General features: G+C 46.7%; 1 protein-coding gene across 1 annotated transcript in view; it reads right to left on the reverse strand.

The window, feature by feature from the left end:
• The window catches only part of rin3 (Ras and Rab interactor 3), a 148,960-nt gene that overhangs the window by 25,932 nt on the left and 109,451 nt on the right, over positions 1-13,577 (reverse strand). The gene's annotated exons all lie outside the window — the stretch shown is intronic.

Consider the following 13,577-nt stretch of genomic DNA (forward strand, 5'->3'; position numbering starts at 1 on the left):
CTGGGAATCGAACCTGAGACCCTGGAGCTATGAAGCAACAGTGTTAGCCACTGTGCAACCCTGCCACCCTCTGTGCTACCGTACCACCCTATGTATATATATATATATATATATATATATACCAAGCAATTTTTTGATATTAAAAGATTTTGTGGCTTGTAAGTGCCAGAGTAATGCTTATTAAATTTTATGGCCTTTCCTTTCATTCTCTCACAAGCCATGACACATAATGGGATTTGGTTCCATAGGCGCTGGCAATGTTTTCTTCAACCATTTGCAAATTGCAGTTCTTCAATTATGGACCAAGGCAGTGAGCATCAGTAGGTGTATTAACCGATGGGGAGCCGGTTTGGCTCAGTGGGCTAGACCGTGCCAGCTGAGGTTATTCACGGGGGCCCGCCCTTCTCAAACATGCCCCTCGCCTGAGGTGTGGTGATCCTCAGGTTAAATAACCACCAGTCAGCTCGCCCCCCCCCCCCCCCCCCCCCCCCCTCAAAGGGGAAAGCAGCCTATGGTCATCTGGGGTGACTTTACACTTTTAAACTAACTGTGGGGGTAGATCGCAACCCAATTTGATCCTGCCCGTACCCAATATTCTTCCATGTCCACTTTCCAGGAAGGGACAGCTAATTGTCAGGCAATAAATAGAGCACGGGTTAATTTTTCCTGCCTCTTGACCAAGCACATTGTGCGACAGGCAATAGGTTATTCTGTGCATAAGATGGAACTGTGCAGGAGCAGGCCTCTCCCCTTAACACAAAGTCTAACTGCAGTTGTTGAGAGAAATTTACAAATTGGCAATCACTTATGAATTTTCTGGCTCAGAATCAGGGTTAACAAGCTCAAAGAACTGCTTTCGCCTGTTGTCATACTGGACAACTTGAAGATTGATGTCTGCCGTGCGTAGGAAGCATGCTAGACATACTGGCCCGGATATTGCTATAGTAATGACAGCAATATTGTCAGTGTTCCCCTTTATTGTGGCTCCAAAACTGACAGCAACGTCTGGAGTTGGCACATATGCTGTCAGTAATTCCATGCTCCTCCATAGGTGCACTGCTCAACTCCCCCCCCCCCCCCTCCCCCCCCACCCCCCCTCCCCCCCCCACCCCCCTTCATGGCTCACGGAACTGACGAGAACGTGCCTATTAGTCTCAATGTAAGTACAATGGATAAAGATACACCCCGGTGAATACGTAATGGCACACTAAGTTCACAATTTCTCCTGAAACACCTCTCTGGCCCGGGAAAACCATATTCATCATTTTGGAATGTCAAATTCCTCGAGTATTATATTTAAAAATATATTTAAAAATATTAATAGAATCGTTTGCAATATTTTAGTTTATTTGTATCCCACGTGATCGTTTATTTCACTTTCTGAAAAACCTAATTAAAAGTGAAGGATAATCAGTACATATTACGCAATTCTTCATTGACTGCCCACCCTGCCTGATGATATTATCCTTGCTGGGCGCCTGTTGATGCCCTTGACTTGGTATCAGATTCAGACTGTCACTGGAAAAGGGGAAATCCAAGCCATGGAGACAGATTTGTGGCAGGCAATCTGCGTCGAGGTAAGCGGTAAATGTTGCTAATTTGCTGCTGTGTGAGAAATCCGGGCCGATGGTTGACCTTACATCTTCATCAGCTGAGCATAAATCTTTGGTAATAAACTTTATAGAAAACTAATCTGGCCCTGCTGGAAACTACCTGGACCATCTAGCCGAAGGGATCCATTTCTGGTCAAAAGTAAGTGCTTTGAAGGCATTTGTTTTTAATAGTTAGCGTGACAATGATTTTTAAAATAAAATCTGCTCTAATATTACTGAGGAGCTACAATTCGAAATATAGAAAGAAAGAACATTTCTAACGCTATCTTTGTTTTAAAATAATAGCTTCTTTTTTTCTCGATGACAACATCAGAAATGCTTCTGGGTGTGTGAAGCGGTACTTCCTAAATTAATTTCTGTTCCACTTTATTCAGTGTTATGTGGCTAATTCCTGACATTTTACGTCACATAGTATTCCACTGGGCTTTGTCATATTGAATGCTAATCCCATCAAAAGCCTATGGGTCGCTGATAGTTAGACCACCGATCCAGCATCTCTCAAAAGCCGGATAAATTTGGAAAATCTGCTCAATGATCTGCATCATGGGTTTGCCTTGCTCTGTCACAAGTAATGCTGGTTTCAAATCACTGCACTAGATTGTCTCTTGGACTCAACATTAGCCCTTATAAGGGTGGTTCCATGTTTTTATGCTCAGCTGGGTGAACTCCTGCAGCATTTTAACCCACTTGCCTTCTACGGACTGGATGCTGTAATCTGGCAATTGCAAAGATGTGCTACTCAGTCACTTACTTTTCAAGAGACAAGTGTAGATGGCTGATCTAAAAGACTATTAACGCTGCTGTTATGTACAAGAAACAAATCTTACAACAGGTCCACCTAGCTTAAATACATCTCCCCCTCCCCCCTCTGGCGACAAATGGAATCTCTTATGCACTACAGGTAAGTTAAATGTCATATAATATAACATATACCAAGATCTTCAGTATATAGAAATTACAAAAGCCAACGAGATACATTTTTCAACAGTTCTTTCAGGCACACAATACAGAATCATGGAAACATAGAATTCCTACAGTACAGGGGAGGCCATTCGGCCCTTCGAGTCTGCACTGATCTCTGAAAGAGCACTCGACCCAGGCCCAATCGTCCACCCCATCCTCATAACACCACCTAACCTACACATCTTTTGGTCACTAAGGGGCAGCTTAGCATGGCCAATCCGCCTAACCTGCGCATCTTTGGACTATGGAAGGAAACCAGAGCACCCTGAGCAAATCCACGCAGACATGGAGAGAAAGTGTGAACTCCACACAGACAGTCAATTGCCCAAGGCCGGAATTGAACCCGTGTCCCTGGCGCTGAGAGGCAGCATTGCTAACCACCGATGGGTTGCCCGCGGCTCATTCTGTAAGGTTGCACGTCCACCCAAACATGTGTATGTGCGAATGCCAAGTTTCAACAAACGTAAAAGGCTCCAATTGAAACGGTGACTTAAAAGCGTTTTGTAAAATTATTTTGTGTGAAATTAAGGAGCGTAAAGAGGAAGGACTGGGGCTGAAGGTAATGTACTGAATGATGTGTGAGATGAGGTGGTTGTACTGGTGCATTAAATGAGCAGATTGCTTCCCTCAGTCAGGTGGAACTGAACATGCTGCTTGCAGTTACTTCCACTCACTGCTTCTTTCAAGCCATTTATTTTTAAGAGCAGTGATGGCCACTGTTTTGCAGCAAAATAAAGATCACTGTATTCCTGGATTTGAATATCACTTGTATTATGTTGTGTGAAACTCTAGGTGGCGCCATGTGTTAAGGCATTGTTTATGCTCTAATACCGCCCCCACCACTTATACTCTCCATGCCTATCAAGGACATATTGGGTAGATACCCCTCACCATTTGCTTGTATGTAAGATTCAATTGCAAAGGCACAGATTGCTGTTCTGGACAGTTCTTTGCAACACGTTAATCCTCTCCGTACAGTATTTGCTAATGTCCAATCTTTGGCCTTTGTCCCGATAAAGGACTCCAGTTTTGCCACGCTCCATTGGGGAATGGTGGGGAGTGTCAGAAGGACTTAGCAGGCTGATTAACAACCTGCTTTGAGTCACATGAATGCTCCTTCTGCAGCCACGGGTCTTGGAGTAGGGCTTAAAACCAGGGACTTCCAGCTCAGAAGGAAGAATGCTACTGACTGAGCCATTTGGGCTCCCAATAGACTCTCGGTTGTTGGGTGTCTCCCCACATGTTTCCCTCTTTGCTGATGTTTCTCCAGTCCGTACAGGGAATGTGTGGACACTGTATCTGACACCAATGTGTTGGAGAATGGTGGAGCTGAAAGGAATCACAGGAGTGGAGATGGGCTTTAACGCCTACCACTTGCAATGGGTAAATCACATTAATACCAGTGCACTTGCAGTGGGAAAGGTGCAAACAACATCTGAGCTTTGTTTTTGCTGTGATCAATTATGTCACTAATTGATTTGAGGCCTTCAAAGGGGCCTTAACTGGATTCACACAGCTCTCAAAGACATGATTTGTACTGAGACTTTTCAAGCCCCCCCCCCCCATCCCTGGCTTGCTCCTTTGGTATGAAGAGGAGCAGGCAGAAGATCAGTGCATGGAATTTAACGGACCATCCGCAGTGCGGTGGAACCTGGTTGGCCCATACTCCGGACCTCCCCCATGAGTGTAAATGGCACTTAAGTCTTGTCAAGCCCGGTAATTTTGGGACTGTGGAGTCTCGGGTCCGCTTCCTTCTATGTGTGCCAGCTATTTGTTCCAGCGCAGGAGTCTTTATTTCCCTGACGCATCTTGGTGCCGAGTGCAGGATGATGCAGGGCTGGGCCGTGGGTTGGTGTTTGCGATTTCCTATCTGGCAAGCTCCCAAATTCAGTAAGAGAGGAAAAGGGCGACTCACCACATAAAGGAAAGGAATAATCACAAGTTTTTGCAAGACTTGTTTGACAGTTATTATACTAATAGTCGTTTGGTGGCACAGAGCTTGAGTGTTGCTGAAAACAGAGACATGTCGAAGCTTTTCATCTTGCACTCATCAGGACACTTTACAAGAATACCGATATAAGGGGAAAATAACAATCTGTACTGTATGAGAAGAGAGTGCTGATAAGTAGAAACGTTGCCATAGAGTATGAACCAGGTGACTGACAGTTGACCGCCTGCCATTCTTGAAATTTAAACCAGGCAGTTTGATCCTGATTGGTCCAGGCATTGTCCTGAGGATGAGTCAGCAAATGGCTGTCACATACTTTGTTCAGCTGAAACAGGTACAATTTGTGTATATGTTCTTTCTGCCTGCAAAGAACAAGACCTGCGTATTATGAAGTGAAGCTTCCAGTCTGTCTCAGACTACCCTGAAAGTGGAAGGTATCTCAAACATTTGAGCAGTAGGTGTTTTGTGTCGCTACCTTGCAGTGGCAACACCAGTGGTATCTGTCATTAACAGGATGCTGCCATCAAGCCAAAAAAGCGTTCTGCTTATCGTACAAATGAGTATATGGTCAATTAATTTCAGTGCCAGTGTGATGTTAGGTGTGTAGGCTGTGCATCCCAGTGACTGATCGATCGTATCACACAGCAGGTCTCAGCCACTGTTCATAACAGGCACGGTACAGACTGTACCAACCTGTCCGTGTTTGCAAAACTCTAAACTTGGTGTCCAACACGAGGGGCATGATTTAACTAAATGGGAACAAAGTCCCATGGCGAGCGTGTTTAACCGTGTGTTTCCCGGTGCTCAGAGTTAGATAGGGGGCCCCAGTGGGGGAAACATGACCGAGGCTGCACAGAGCCACGTTTTGTACAGTGAGAAGCTCCACTTCTCCACTCACTGTATAGTGAGAGGTCTCGGGAGCCCCTCACGCGACCTCCGACCCCCAAAGCCCCAACTCACGATGAGGAGATGCCCGGGCCCCCATATCCTATCCCAAACACCCTCCCAACACCCGCACAGACACCTTTGGCCTGATCGCCGCTGCGTGCAAAATGCCAGCTTGGCAACCTGACAGTGCCAACCTGGTTCCCTGGCAGTGGCACATGGGCATCTTGGAAGTGCCAGGCTGGCACCCAGGTGACACTTCCAGGGCACCAGACTGAGAGTGCCAGGGTGGCACCAACAGTGCGAAGGTACCACCCTGAACTGATTTCTCTGAGGCAAAGAAGATGGATCCCAATGCCTCAGGCTCCTCGATAACTGCATATTAAAGTTAGACTAGTTGCCTTGCTCTAATGTGAATATTTGCCAAAAAGTGATCCCGCCCACAATGGGATCACTCTAGATCATGTGAGGCATTGCGAGCCTGGTAGATTCCGGGAGCGGGGTCTCCTGGCGTCTATCAGCCATGTTGCGTCATGACTCGCTGCTTTTTGGACGCAGCGTGGCTGTTCGATCATACCCTAGATGATTCCGCAAATGGACAGTATTTGCTAAATAATCCTGTGTGCTAAGAATTATGCTGACAACCAATTTAAGATTTTCAGTCGGGCTTGTTTGTGTGCACTGGAAGCTACATATATTAATGTTCTTTGCAGACAGAGAGAACATGTACATACATCGTGCCTGTTTCAGCTAAACAAAATAAGTGATAGCCATTCCCTTGACTTATGAGACGGAACTGTTCCCAGGTCTTGAACCCACTACTGGGGAAAGCAGTCACTCATTGGACTTTGGACCAGGATATACCCCAATTGGTTTGGAGACAGGATCACTGAACGATAGATGGCTGTGGACATGCTCTCCAAGCTGCAGAGCCCATCAGAGATCAGAGGAGCACCTAGCTGTATTAAATGGTAAATAACTGAAAGGGCACTTCAACATGAAAGTGTCCAGCATCGCCTTGTGGCCAACTTGGAAGTGGCAAAAGCAGAAGTTTGGACTCCAATCGCCGTTCTGAATTCCAGGCTTATGGAAGGAAAGGAAAATAAAAAACCCTGAAAAATACAATGATAAATCGGCGGCAGGAGAGCTGCATAGCAAAACAATGTTATCAACATCTCGGGTCAATTCAATTGCAACAGGATGTCATTAGTTTCGTCATTAAGATTAGAAATTAGGATTGCAAGACAATCTTCCGGAATTTGAAGAATTCTGTCTCCAGATCCATCAACATAGTTACTGAGATTCTGCTCGTCACTATGGTAACTGACTGTTTCCCGTGACGAGCAAACTAAAATTATCAAAGGGCGTCAATTCTTTTGTAGGAGAACGTATTGATACTTGGTTTAAAAATCATTGATCCATAGGCCATTCACAACTGGTGCAATTGATCACAGGCGTTTTCTTAATGCTGGGCTATAATGATTGATTGAGAGGATTTTTTTCCCAATGGGCTTTGAATAAGGATGTCCTTTCCATTGGCTCCTAACAAAATCTAATCTGAGTGGCAATGGTCAGCCTGCAATGTTAGTACAATATACAAATATACACATTAGGAGCAGGATAGGCCACTCAGCCCTTCAAGCCTGCTCCATCATTCAATAAGATGATGGCTTATCTGATTGTAACCTCAACCTCACATTCCCGTTTACCTCATAACCTTTCACTCCCTTGTTAATCAAGAATCTATCTAGCTCTTCCTTAAGCATATTCCAAGGCTTTGCTTCTGCTCTTTTTGAGGAAGAGTTTCAAAGGTTCATGACCCTCCAGGAGAAAAGAAATCCTTCTCATCTCTGTCTTAAATGAGTGACCCCTTATCTTTAAACAGTGACCTAGTTCTAAATTCCCCCACCAGAGGAAACATCTTCTCCACATCCACCCAGCCAATACCCCTCAGGATCTTAAATGTTTTCATCAAGTTGTCTCTTACTCTTCTAACCGCTAGTGGACACAAAACTAACCTCTCCAACCTTTCCTCATAAGACAACCTGTCCAATCCTGGTATTAGCCGTGTAAACCTTCTTGGAACTGCTTCTAGCGCATGCAGAGGGGCTGGTTTAGCACAGGGCTAAATAGCTGGCTTTTAAAGCAGACCAAGGCAGCCCAGCAGCACGGTTCAATTCCCATGCCAGCCTCCCCGATGCCAGAATGTGACGACTAGGGGCTTTTCACTGTAACTTCATTTGAAGCCTACTTGTGACAATAAGCGATTTTCATTTCATTTTTCATTCATTCGTTCATACAGCACTCCTTAGATAAGGAGATCAATGCTGTTCATGGTACTCCAGATGTGGCCTCACCGGTACCCTGTACGACTGAAGCATAACCTTGTATCGTGCTTGGTCTGATCATTTAAAATAGAAATATTCAATCACTCTGACCATGTCCCCACTTGATGCATTGCACATGATGCAAGTTAAAAGACAGGTCTGCTTGGAGTGTTAGTGAATATAGAAGTTACAGTATGGAAGTAGGTTACCTTGACAAACACAGGGATAGGATGGGTATGGAGGGATACGGCACAAGGAAGTGCTGAGGGTTTTGGCAAAGGTTGGTATCATGACCAGTACAGGCTTGGAGGGCCGAAGGGCCTATTCCTGTGCTGCATTGTTCTTTGTTGTTTGTTCTTTAGTTATTAGGCCCATTTATCCATGTTGGCCTTTATTCATGATGAGGGAATATATACCTAATTACATTTGCCTGCCCATACTCCTTCAATCGATTTTCCGTCATTCACTTATACAATCAAAATTTTAATTTTTACATATTATAGACCGGGATTTCGGTCCCTCTGTGGTGTGTTTTCCACAGTGCAGCTTGCTATTGACTGTTGGCAAGACGTTCCGGTCCCAATAAAGTCTATGGCATTTTGTGTAACTCACCCACCCTTCTGCCCGGGACCCTTGGTGGGGCCGGATGATCCCGCCAGCGAGAAGGGTTGGAAAATCCTGCCCATAGTTTCTGCATCAGCCAGTAAACCATGGAAGGGAACTCAACAGGCCCATAACTTTGTAAAGACCTTTCTCCTGCCCTCTGTTTAAAATCTTACGTTTAATTAACTATCGACTTCTCCTTTTGCTCCAGACTCCTCAACTATTGATACTTATTGTACCTCTTCAGGAAAAGTTTTGTTTTGGAATTTTTAAAGATTGAACCTTAAAGAAGCAAGTTCTCTGCCTGACGGCAGGTCCCTGGCAAATATGTGCTGAGCCACATCGAAGTGCCAAGATTTATTCCTACATGTAGGACACAGAGGTAGATCTCGAGTCTATCTCAGCCAGGACAGGGGATTGCACCCCGTTCTGTTGGTGTAAATCTATATGCTAGCCAACTGAGCTGGCCAGCCAAATGCGGGATCCGCTCAAGTAAATCAATTTGTACAGTGAAATTATAGAAATTTGGTGGGGAAATTTGCCGTCTCCATTTTCGGCGGGTTGAAATGATGTCAGGGCGGAGAATCGAGGGGAAGTCCCAAAATGGCTTTCACGTCGGAAGGATTTCCCCACTCAATTGTCCCCATCCCCGCCAATGGTGCAATGGGCTTCCCGCCATGGAAGGTCAGAAACCTCGGCCGGGTTTCTCCCCTACCCGGCGGGGCGGGGGGTCCCGGCGGGATGGAGTGGCGTGAACCACTCCGGCGTCGGGCCGCCCCAAAGGTGCGGATTTCTCAGCACCTTTAGGGACCAAGCCCTAACATTGAGGGGCTAGGCCCGCGCCGGAGTGGTTGGCGTCCCACCGGCCGGCGGAAAAGGCCTTTGGCGCCACGCCAGCTGGGGCCGAAGGGACTTCGCCGGGCGGCAGAAGTCCGCGCATGCGCCGTAGCGTCAGCAGCTGCTGACGTCAACCCCGTGCATGCGCAGGGGAGGGGGTCACTTCCACCTCCGCCATCGTGAAGACTATGGCGAAGGCGGAAGGAAAAGAGTGCCCCCGCGGTACAGGCCCGCCCACCGATCGGTGGGTCCCGATCGCGGGCCAGGCCACCATGGGGGCACCCCCTGGGGCCAGATCGCCTCGCGCCCCCCCTAGGACCCCGGAGCCCACCCGCGCCACCTGGTCCCGCCGGTAAGGTAGGTGGTTTGATTCACGCTGGCGGGACCGGCATGGCAGCGGCAGGACTTCGGCCCATCGCGGGCCGGAGAATCGCCGGGGGGGGGGGGGGGGGGGGGGGGGGCGGCAACAGGCGCGGCGCGATTCCCACCCTAGCCGAATCTCTGGTGCCGGAGACTTCGGGAGACGGCGGGGGCGGGATTCACGCCGGCCCCCGGCGATTCTCCGACCTGGCGGGGGGTCGGAGAATCCCGCCCCTCATTACCATACATTAACTTATATTTAGCGGGCTGCCCTACTGTATCAGCCCCCCATGCCAGGCATGGCGTCACATCGGTGAGGTTTACAACAGGTTTTGTAAAACCAAACCTGCCGATGCGAACCCCCAGGAGCGCACATGTATGTACAGCCCCAGGGGAGGGAGGATCATGCCTGGGCTTTACCCTGACATTGCCCTGGCACTGCCCCCTGCCAAGGGGCAGTACTAGGAAGGGGGACCTTCTGATGAGGAGGTCCGTTGGGGAGGATTTTGCTGTGTCTGTGGAGCTGTGATTCCCGGGGGGGGGGGGGGGTTTAGATCAGGTGCCCTTATTTCTAGAAGGCTGACGTTCCTGGTGGGACGGGCTAATTCAGAGCCCGCCCCACCAGTGTGACATTGTGGGACCATCCACCAGGATATTTTGTGACCAATGTCAATCGGCATGGCAGGGAAATCCATCAGTGGGGCCCAGCCACAGTGCACAGCTTTTCCCGCCCGGGTCAACACAATCAAGAAAACCTGGAAAATTCCGTCCATGTTCCTTTTGAACGTTTTTTTAATGAAATTGCTACAAAATAACCAGGTCAATTTTCCTTTTGACCGAGGACAAGGTTGAGCTAATCTGGGATGTGCCAATTATTAAATAGTCTAATTGCTGTCACTTTCCTGGCTCAGTCATCAAGAATATCATTTTGTTTTTTTCTCTCACAAAGCGTTTTTGCCCCTCTACCTCTTGCTCGTCCTTTATAAAAGTGCCTAAAACCCACTTCCTCCATCAAGCTTTTGGTCATCCCTTCCCATCCTTCCTTGCTTCGCTCAGCATTTCATTTCCATTAATGAGTGAAGTGCCTTGAGGCAGTTCTTCCCTTTTATTATAGGGGCAGCATGATAGCACAGTGGCTTCACAGTGCCAGGTTCCCAGGTTCGATTCCCCGCTGGGTCACTGTCAATGCAGAGTCTGCACGTTGTCCCCGTGCCTGCGTGGGTTTCCTCCGGGTGCTCTGGTTTCCTCCCACAGTCCAAAGACGTGCAGGTTCGGTGGATTGGCCATGATAAATTGCCCTTGGTGACCAAAAAGGTTAGGAGGGGTTATTGGGTTACGGGGATAGGGTGAAAGTGAGGGCTTAAGTGGGTCGGTGCAGACTCGATGGGCCAAATGGCCTCCTTCTGCACTGTATGTTCTATGTATATTATATTTTGAGGATGCTATTGTTGTGATACGAACCTTTGGAACTGTACTCTATTGAGTGACATCACAAGAAAAGGAAGACAATAGGAGATATAAAAAGAAATCTGCGCATTACATATGGCAAAGAATGATAGACACCTGGGAGTAAATCCTGGACAATACTTCAAAAACAGGATTCCGTTGCTATTCATGACCACACAATGCTTTTGTGGTCCATGGCCAGCAACATTTAATTAAGTTCCTGCCTCGTCTTTCACTGCCCTTATCAGCACAAAGTCCGACAAATATATGATTCCCCCGACTGCAAGTGTTTTACTCTACCAGGCTGATAAGTTATGAATCAGATGGGCCAACTTCAGGAGTCAAGTCGATAAATGTATTTCGTCTTTCACGTGCAGTGTTTTTCTTCATAACGCAAATTAGTTTTGTTTAGTAACGTTTACAAGAAATGCTACTCTGCTTTCACCGACATGAAGGTGTACTGCAAACAACTTGTCACAGAAGGAAGGGAAACTGGATTTTATGCTAATGAAGTGGTTCTGCAAAGCAGGAGATTGTGGCCAGTGCTTCAGTGGCCACCTTCTGTTTTTTGATATATCACTGAGTGTGGTGATGTGACCAGTGCATTGTCTTCTGCATGTTGAACAAATATGGTTTTCTATACGTGACATTAGCTCTAGTGATACTGCCACAGTTGATGTAATTCAGTATCAATCAAAACTGATCAAATGTGGGTTGAATGCAACACTCGTTAATCATAGAATCATAGAATTTGCAGTGCTGAAGGAGGCCATTCGGCCCATCGCATCTGCACTGGCCATGGGAAAGAGAACCCCACTTAAGCCCACACCTCCACCCTATCCCTGTAACACAGTAACCCCACGCAACCTTTTGCATACTAAGGGGCAATTTAGCATGGCCAATCCACCTAATCTGCACGTCTTGGACTGGGAGGAAACCGAAGCACCCGAGGAAACCCACGCAGATGTGGGGAGAAAGTGCAAACTCCACACAGTCACCCGAGGCCGGAATTGAACCTGGGTCCCTGGCGATGTGAGGCAGCAGTGCTAACCGCCATGCCGCCCATTTTAATGTTACCCTCTTAATTGTGCTCCCTAAAGTAAAAAGGGGAACATGTGTAATTTTTTGGATTGCATTCTTACAGATCATTTGCACAAAGGTATGCCTCAGGGAATCTGTTTCCCCATTGGACATTTGATATGGGGAGTGTTCCATGGAGCAGGTCCGTCCCATAGTGTTTATTCATGATATTTCAGGCTACTTAAACTTTTGAGGCCCACATTACGTGGATATAAGAGGCTGTAGTTCCTCTTCCACTATTTGAAGGAGCTGTTCCTCACTTTCTGGCTGCATTTAGCCCAGGCTCCTGATCTGATCATCCCCCTCCCCCCACAATATAGAGGAAAGTGGGAAATTGGAGGACCTCTTATGGGTCTGTTCCAGGACTTGGCTAATGTGGTCATCCACATGTTGAGGATGGCTACGGCCAGTGGGGCTGATTTCTCAGGCTCCCTGTCTCTAATCTAGGGTATATCCACACCCAGGTAGCCTTTGATAAGGAGCGCCCAGTATCTGCCAATACACTTAACACTTTCCATGGTCAGTGGGCATTGGAGGGACTAAGGTGCATCGTAGAAACCACCATAATATTCTGATTTATTTCTATAAATTTCATTTCTCTTTTTACATGGCTTGAGTGTTTATTTTAAAGGGAGATTCTGTTTAAAGGCTTGAGGCATATGGTCTATTTCTGCTCCCAGGTTGTCATTCACTCCTTAATATTTCCCAACATTTAATGCAAGCCAATCTCAGTAATCCATTTCTACCAATGTCACCTAATTACAGGAGATTGCCAATAAAGTGCCAGATTAGGCCAAATTATGGTCAGTTGACTGCTTTGACTCCAAGAGGTTTGGTACTCTCACAGATGACAAAGAAAGTAAATACTTTGAAGGCCAAAGTGGTTATTTGGAATTAAGTAACAGTAGATTTTTAATATTTCTAAGTTATATTACAGTCACCCCAAACTCAGGGCAATTAGAGACGGGCACCAAATACTGATCTTGGGGGTGATGCCCACAACACATGGAAGAATTAATAAAGATGAATTTAAAGCCCTACTAAATTACAAACATTAGAAGCATAGTGTATTCATTTTTGTTATCCGGTATCAACCTAAAAACCCACAGGACAAGGCGTATGGTAAAAGTAGGGTTTGGAAAATGTCAAGGGAAATATGTGGATTCAGTGGGGAGTTTAATGACCTTGTGATTTGGACTGGACTGCTGTATGTAATGGAGATAGTGGTGAAAGTTGACAAAGTCACCAATCTGTAACAAAGCGGGTCATTTTCTACTTCAGCATCTCAGCAGTAATGTGACGAGGAGAACTCCATGCCTAAACAGCCCACATGCCCCACGCCCATTTTGGAACCCATCTGATTTGGGCCAATGAAATAAAATTGGATGAGTGCCTGAGCAGACGGTTAATTTGACCGGCCACATTAGATGGCGAAGTTGAAAACTGCACCCCACCATGCCACCCCTCCTCGCCGAATAAAACAATTAGTCCAAAGGTATGGAAACAACTCACAAT

This window comes from Scyliorhinus canicula, chromosome 2 (genome assembly GCF_902713615.1).
Source record: "Scyliorhinus canicula chromosome 2, sScyCan1.1, whole genome shotgun sequence".
NCBI classification, from domain to species: Eukaryota; Metazoa; Chordata; class Chondrichthyes; order Carcharhiniformes; family Scyliorhinidae; genus Scyliorhinus; species Scyliorhinus canicula.